The sequence below is a fragment of the Cryptomeria japonica genome, unplaced genomic scaffold (assembly GCF_030272615.1).
Source record: "Cryptomeria japonica unplaced genomic scaffold, Sugi_1.0 HiC_scaffold_15, whole genome shotgun sequence".
Classification (NCBI taxonomy): Eukaryota; Viridiplantae; Streptophyta; class Pinopsida; order Cupressales; family Cupressaceae; genus Cryptomeria; species Cryptomeria japonica.
This window is the reverse complement of record NW_026728837.1, coordinates 2,277,554-2,285,437: the sequence shown is the minus strand read 5'-3', so window position 1 is coordinate 2,285,437 and position 7,884 is coordinate 2,277,554. Positions and strand designations below refer to the sequence as shown.

Sequence of the window (7,884 nt, the reverse complement as noted above, 5' to 3'; positions counted from 1 at the left end):
CAGCCCAGCCAAGGTGTGCGCACCAAGGTGCCCACCCTGGCGAAGGTGCGCGCCCGGGCAATTAACCCAACTTCCAACTTCGCGCGCGCCAGGGTGGGAGCGCACCCAACAACCGGGCTGGGAAGAGCCAATGCGAGAAACCCCACCAAACGCTCTGACAAAAAAAGAGGGGGCGCTCCAGTAACCCCGCTTCGGAGCGCACCCTGGGCAAAACCCAGCCAAGGTGCCCACCCCGGCCAAGGTGCAGGCGAGGTGCGCACCCGGGGCAAACCGGGCTCCGACAACGTGCACGCCGCACCTTGGAGCACACTTCGTAGCGCTCCCGGGTGCGCACCTCAGAGCACACCAAGGTGGGCAGCGAGGTGCGCACCTTTGATGCGCTGCCTTCACTAATTTCCAGAAAAGGCAAAAAAAAAGGAGATTTTAAAATTTCCGTTTTGAAAGATAGTGAAAAAAACGGAACGCGCGTGCCATCTTGAGCCCGCCCTGGTGCGCAGCCCAGGTAGGTGCCCACCCTGGCAAAGGTGCGCACCCGGGCAATTAACCCTACTTCCGACTTCGTGCGCGCGCCAGGGTGGCAACCGGGCCTCGGAAAGAGCCAATGCGAGAAACCCCACCAAACGCTCCGACAAAAAAAGAGGCGGCGCTCCAATAACCCCGCTTCGGAGCGCAGCCGGGGCAAACCCAGCCAAGGTGCCCACCCCGACGAAGGTGCACCGCGAGGTTGCGCACACCGGGGCAAACCGGGCTCCGACAACGTGCACGCAGCACCTTGGAGCACACTTCGAAGCACTCCCGGGTGCCCACCGGCGTTGCGCACCGTGGTGGGCAGCGAGGTGCGCACCTTTGATGCGCTGCCTTCACTAATTTCCAGAAAAAGGCAAAAAAAAATGAGATTTTAAAATTTCCGTTTTGAAAGATAGTGAAAAAAAAGGAACGCGGGTGCCATCTTGAGCCCGCCCTGGTGCGCAGCCCAGGCAAGGCATGCGCACCAAGGTGCCCACCCGAGGTGCACACCCGGGGCAAACCGGGCTCCGACTTCGTGCAGGCCGCACCTTGGAGCACACTTCGGAGCGCTCCTTGGTGCGCACCATGGTGCCCACCAGGGCGCGCAACCCAGCCAAGGTCTGCACCACTAAGGTGCCCACCCCGGCGAAGGTGCACGCGAGGTGCGCACCCGGGGCAAACCGGGCTCCGACTTCGTGCACGCCATGGTGCCCACCGCGGCGAAGGTGCACGCGAGGTGCGCACCCGGGGCAAACCGGGCTCCGACTTCGTGCACGCCGCACCTTGGAGCACACTTCGGAGCGCTCCTTGGTGCGCACCATGGTGCCCACCAGGGCGCGCAACCCAGCCAAGGTAGTGCGCACCAAGGTGCACGCGAGGTGCGCACCCGGGGCAAACCGGGGTCCGACTTCGTGCACGCCGCACCTTGGAGCACACATCGGAGCGCTCCCAGGTTCGCACCAGCGTTGCGCACCTTTGATGCGCTGCCTTCACTAATTTCAGAAAAGGCAAAAAAAAACGATATTTTAAAAATTTTCCGTTCTGAAAGATAGTGAAAAAAACGGAACGCGGGTGCCATCTTGAGCCCTTCCTGGTGCGCAGCCCAGGCAAGTTGTGCGCACCAAGGTGCCCACCCTGGCGGAGGTGCGCGCCCGGGGCAAACCGGGCTCCGACTTCGTGCACTGCATGGTGCCCACCAAGGCGCGCAACCCAGCCAAGGTGCCCACCGCAGCGAAGGTGCACGCGAGGTGCACACCCGGGGCAAACCGGGCTCCGACTTCGTGCACGCCGCACCTTGGAGCACACTTCAGAGCGCTCCTTGGTGCGCACCAGGGCGCGCAACCCAGCCGAGGTGCCCACCCCCGGCGAAGGTGCACGCGAGGTGCGCACCCGGGGCAAACCGGGCTCCGACTTCGTGCACGCCATGGTGCCCACCGCGGCTAAGGTGCGCACCCGGGGGCAAACGGGCTCCGACTTCGTGCACGCCGCACCTTGGAGCACACTTCGGAGCGCTCCTTGGTGCGCACCATGGTGCCCACCAGGGCCGCGCAACCCAGCCAAGGTGTGCGCACCAAGGTGCACGCGAGGTGCGCACCCGGGGCAAACCGGGGTCCGACTTCGTGCACAGCCGCACCTTGGAGCACACATCGGGGCGCTCCACGGGTTCGCACCGGCGTTGCGCACCGTGGTGGGCACCTCGGAGCACCACCAAGGTGGGCAGCGAGGTGCGCACCTTTGATGCGATGCCTTCACTAATTTCCATAAAAGGCAAAAAAAAAACGAGATTTTAAAATTTCCGTTTTGAAAGATAGTGAGAAAAAGGGAATGCTGGTGCCATCTTGAGCCCCGCCCTGGTGCGCAGCCCAGCCAAGGTTTGCGCACCAAGGTGCCCCACCCTGGCGAAGGTGCGCGCGCCGGGCAATTAACCCAACTTCCAACTTCGCGCGCGCCAGGGTGGGAGCGCACCCAACAACCGGGCCTGGGAAGAGCCAATGCGAGAAACCCCACCAAACTCTCTGACAAAAAAAGAGGGGGCGCTCCAGTAACCCCGCTTCGGAGCGCACCCTTGGGCAAACCCAGCCAAGGTGCCCACCACCCCAGGCCAAGGTGCAGGCGAGGTGCGCACCCGGGCAAACCGGGCTTCCGACAACGTGCACGCCGCACCTTGGAGCACACTTCGTAGCGCCTCCCGGGTGCGCACCTCAGAGCACACCAAGGTGGGCAGCGAGGTGCGCACCTTTGATGCGCTGCCTTCACTAATTTCCAGAAAAGGCAAAAAAAAAAGGAGATTTTAAAATTTCCGTTTTGAAAGATAGTGAAAAAACGGAACGCGCGTGCCATCTTGAGCCCGCCCTGGTGCGCAGCCCAGGTAAGGTGCCACCCTGGCAAAGGTGCGCACCCGGGCAATTAACCCTACTTCCGACTTCGTGCGCGCCAGGGTGGCAACCGGGCCTCGGAAGAGCCAATGCGAGAAACCCCACCAAACGCTCCGACAAAAAAAGAGGCGGCGCTCCAATAACCCCGCTTCGGAGCGCAGCCGGGGCAAACCAAGCCAAGGTGCCCACCCCGACGAAGGTGCACGCGAGGTGCGCACCCGGGGCAAACCGGGCTCCGACAACGTGCACGCAGCACCTTGGAGCACACTTCGAAGCACTCCCGGGTGCCCACCGGCGTTGCGCACCGTGGTGGGCAGCGAGGTGCGCACCTTTGATGCGCTGCCTTCACTAATTTCCAGAAAAAGGCAAAAAAAAATGAGATTTTAAAATTTCCGTTTTGAAAGATAGTGAAAAAAAAGGAACGCGGGTGCCATCTTGAGCCCGCCCTGGTGCGCAGCCCAGGCAAGGCATGCGCACCAAGGTGCCCACCCGAGGTGCACACCCGGGGCAAACCGGGCTCCGACTTCGTGCAGGCCGCACCTTGGAGCACACTTCGGAGCGCTCCTTGGTGCGCACCATGGTGCCCACCAGGGCGCACCCGAGGCAAACCGGGCTCCGACTTCGTGCACGCCGCACCTTGGAGCACACATCGGAGCGCTCCCAGGTTCGCACCAGCGTTGCGCACCTTTGATGCGCTGCCTTCACTAATTTCCAGAAAAGGCAAAAAAAAACGATATTTTAAAATTTCCGTTCTGAAAGATAGTGAAAAAAACGGAACGCGGGTGCCATCTTGAGCCCTTCCTGATGCGCAGCCCAGGCAAGTTGTGCGCACCAAGGTGCCCACCCTGGCGGAGGTGCGCGCCCGGGGCAAACCGGGCTCCGACTTCGTGCACTGCATGGTGCCCACCAAGGCGCGCAACCCAGCCAAGGTGCCCACCGCAGCGAAGGTGCACGCGAGGTGCGCACCCGAGGTGCACACCCGGGGCAAACCGGGCTCCGACTTCGTGCACGCCGCACCTTGGAGCACACTTCAGAGCGCTCCTTGGTACGCACCAGGGCGCGCAACCCAGCCAAGGTGCTCACCCCGGCGAAGGTGCACGCGAGGTGCGCACCCGGGGCAAACCGGGCTCGGACTTCGTGCACGCCGCACCTTGGAGCACACATCGGAGCGCTCCCGGGTTCGCACCAGCATTGCGCACCTTTGATGCGCTGCCTTCACTAATTTCCAGAAAAGGCAAAAAAAAGAAAAAAATGAGATTTTAAAATTTCCGTTTTGAAAGATAGTGAAAAAAACGGAACGCGGGTGCCATCTTGAGCCCGCCCTGGTGTGCAGCCCAGGCAAGTTGTGCGCACCAAGGCACCCACCCTGGCCAAGGTGGGTCACGGGGTGGGTCCTAGGGTGGGTAACGGGGTGGGTACTAAGGTGCGTGCCAAGGTGGGTCATAGGGTGGGTGCCAAGGTGGGCACCAGGGTGGGTGTGCACCAACCCTAGCCAGGGTAGGTCACGGGGGTGGTTGTCGGGGTGGGCGTCAAGGAGCCAAGGTGGGTGGCAAGTAGCCAAGTTGCGTGCCAAGGTGGGTGTCGGGGTGGGTGCCAAGGATCCAAGGTGGGTGCCAAGGAACCAAGGTGGGTGTCTGGGTGGGTGCCGAGGTGGGAGCCAGGGTGGGTCCCAAGGTGAGTGCAAAGGTGGGTGCCAGGGTCAAGGTGAGTGCCAATGTGGGTTCCAAGGTGCCAGGGTCAGGGTGAGTGCCAATGTGGGTTCAAAGGTGCTAAGTTGGGTGCGAGGTTGGGTGCGAGGGTGGGTGGGTGCCAAGGTGTGCTAGGTGGAAGCCCGGGTGGGTCGGCATCCCATGGGTGTCGAGTTGGGTGCCTGATGGGTGCTTCTTGTCAAGTTTTAGTCGTCGGGACTCATTTCGAGCCTTAGAGGTCGTTTCTTGTCCGGTTGCCCTGTCTTCGACCTGGGAACCCAATTTTGGTCCTCGGGTCCCATTTTTTTTTGTCTCGCATCCCACTTTTGGCCTGTGGCCTTTTCGGGGTCGATTCTCGTTTTGGGCATCAGAGCATGTTTCTTCTCCTAAAACCCAATATTTGTTTATTAAGTCTCGGAACACATTTTTGTTCTCGTGGACCCATCATGGGTCTTGGAACGCATTTGTGGTCCTTGGGTCCCATTTTGCATCCCGAAACTTGTGTTTTGGTGCTTGATCCCTATTTTGGGTGCCCACCTTGCACCAAGTGCGCACCCGGGGCAAACCGAGCGCCTTGGTGCACCGGGGCAAGATCGAGCGTGCACCCGAGGCGCCCCGAACATGCACCAAGGTGCACTCGGCCCACATGTGAGCGCAGGTCGTTGCGCCCGAGGTGGTGTGTGGGCACCGCGTTGCAGACGGGACACTGCACGCACACGACGCCCCCTCCAGGTGCACGCACGTAGGCCGGGCCGGGTGCACACCCGACGCCCTAGCAAGGTGCGCGCACCCGGGCAGGGCTCACACTTGGCGAACGGGGCGCACTTCGCGAGGGAGGGTGTGCACCTCGACGGGGGTGGGTGGCCGGGGTGGATTCGCACGTGGGTCGCGGTTTGCTAAGTACACACTGCGACAAGCTCATAACGGGTGCGATCATACCAGCGTTAGTGCACCGGATCCCATCAGAACTCCGCAGTTAAGCGCGCTTGGGCCGGAGTAGTACTGGGATGGGTGACCTCCCGGGAAGTCCCGGTGTTGCACCCTTTTTTAGTTTTTCGCCGGGCGTCGCAATGCTATTTGAATAAACCTTTTGCCCGTTTGCGTTCTCGTCGGGGCCGGGCCGGGCCGGGGTGCGCTGCCCGCACTACCGCGCGCGCGGGGGCGACACCGAGCGCGCACCCGAGGCGCCCCGAGCACACAGGCCACGGTGCAACCCGGGCGTTGTGCGCGCACCCCGGTGCGCCCGAGGTGCTGCGCGCGCACCCAGGTGAAATCGGTGTGCACCTCGGCCAGTGCGCGCTCGGTCGAGTCGCGCACGTTGGCCAAGGTGCACGGTGATGTTTCTTACTCTAAGGTTCCGCACCAGACGCCCGGGACAGGTGAGCGAAGCTGGGCGGGGCCGGGTGCGCGGCCGGGGCAGGTGCACGCAGCTGGAGAGAGCTTTGGAGCACACTTCGGAGCGCACCAATGATGCGCTCCATTCAAAAGTTTCCTGAAAAGGCAAAAAAAGTTGAGATTATAGAATTTCCCACTTGAGAGATTGTAAAAAAAAAAAATTTAAAATGAAGGAAACGCGGGTGCCAAGGTGTGCGCAGCCCAGCCAAGGTGTGCGCACCAAGGCGCCCACCCTGGCGAAGGTGCACGCAAGGTGCGCACCCGAGGCAAACCGGACAATTAACCCAACTTTCGACTTCGCGCGCACCTTGGAGCGCACTTCGGAGCGCTCCTTGGTGCGCACCAATCTTGGGCACCTCGGAGTGCACCATGGCGCCCACCAAGGTGCGCACCCGGGGCAAACCGAGCTCCGACTTCGTGCGCACCTTGGAGCGCACGAAAGGTGCGCACCATGGCGCCCACCAAGGTGCGCAGCCCAGCCAAGGCGTGCGCATCAAGGTGCGCACCCTGGCGAAGGTGCGCACCCGGGGCAAACCGAGCTCCGACTTCGTGCGCACCTTGGAGCGCACAAAAGGTGCGCAACCCAGCCAAGGTGTGCGCACCCCGGTCAAACCGAGCTCCGAATCGTGCGCACCAGAGGTGCACGCCATCGTGCGCACCTTGGAGCACACTTCGGAGCCCTCCTTGGTGCGCGCCGATGTTGCGCACCTCGGAGCGCACCCGGGGAAAACAATGCAATTAACCCGACTTTCGACTTCGTGGGCACCTCGGAGCGCTCTCGGGTTCGCACCTCGGAGCACACCGAGGTGCGCACCTTTGATGCGCTGCCTTCACCAATTTCCAGAAAAGGCAAGAAAACATTGAGAAGGTGTGCGCACCGAGGTGCCCACCCTGGCGAAGGTGCACGCGAGGTGCGCACCCGGGGCAAACCGGGCTCCGACTTCGTGCACGCCGCACCTTGGAGCACACTTCGGAGCGCTCCTTGGTGCGCACCAGGGCGCGCAACCCAGCCGAGGTGCCCACCCCGGCGAAGGTGCACGCGAGGTGCGCACCCGGGGCAAACCGGGCTCCGACTTCGTGCACGCCATGGTGCCCACCGCGGCGAAGGTGCACGCGAGGTGCGCACCCGGGGCAAACCGGGCTCCGACTTCGTGCACGCCGCACCTTGGAGCACACTTCGGAGCGCTCCTTGGTGCGCACCATGGTGCCCACCAGGGCGCGCAACCCCGCCGAAGGTGCACCACCAGGGCGCGCAACCCCGCCGAAGGTGCACGCGAGGTGCGCACCCGGGGCAAACCGGGCTCCGACTTCGTGCACGCCGCACCTTGGAGCACACTTCGGAGCGCTCCTTGGTGCGCACCATGGTGCCCACCAGGGCGCGCAACCCCGCCGAAGGTGCACGCGAGGTGCGCACCCGGGGCAAACCGGGCTCCGACTTCGTGCACGCCATGGTGCGCACCGCGGCGAAGGTGCGCACCCGGGGCAAACCGGGCTCCGACTTCGTGCACGCCGCACCTTGGAGCACACTTCGGAGCGCTCCTTGGTGCGCACCAGGGCGCGCAACCCAGCCGAGGTGCCCACCCCGGCGAAGGTGCACGCGATGGTGCGTACCCGGGGCAAACCGGGCTCCGACTTCGTGCACGCCGCACCTTGGAGCACACTTCGGAGCGCTCCTTGGTGCGCACCATGGTGCCCACCAGGCCGCGCAACCCAGCCAAGGTGTGCGCACCAAGGTGCACGCGAGGTGCGCACCCGGGGCAAACCGGGGTCCGACTTCGTGCACGCCGCACCTTGGAGCACACATCGGGGCGCTCCCGGGTTCGCACCGGCGTTGCGCACCGTGGTGGGCACCTCGGAGCACACCAAGGTGGGGCAGCGAGGTGCGCACCTTTGATGCGATGCCTTCACTAATTTCCATA

General features: G+C 63.1%; 1 non-coding gene across 1 annotated transcript; it reads left to right on the top strand.

Moving 5' to 3' along the window:
- Positions 1-5,495: 5,495 nt before the first annotated feature.
- Positions 5,496-5,614, top strand: LOC131860517 (5S ribosomal RNA). Its single transcript, XR_009359612.1, has one exon. It is a non-coding gene; the product is annotated as a 5S ribosomal RNA (ribosomal RNA).
- Positions 5,615-7,884: the final 2,270 nt, after the last annotated feature.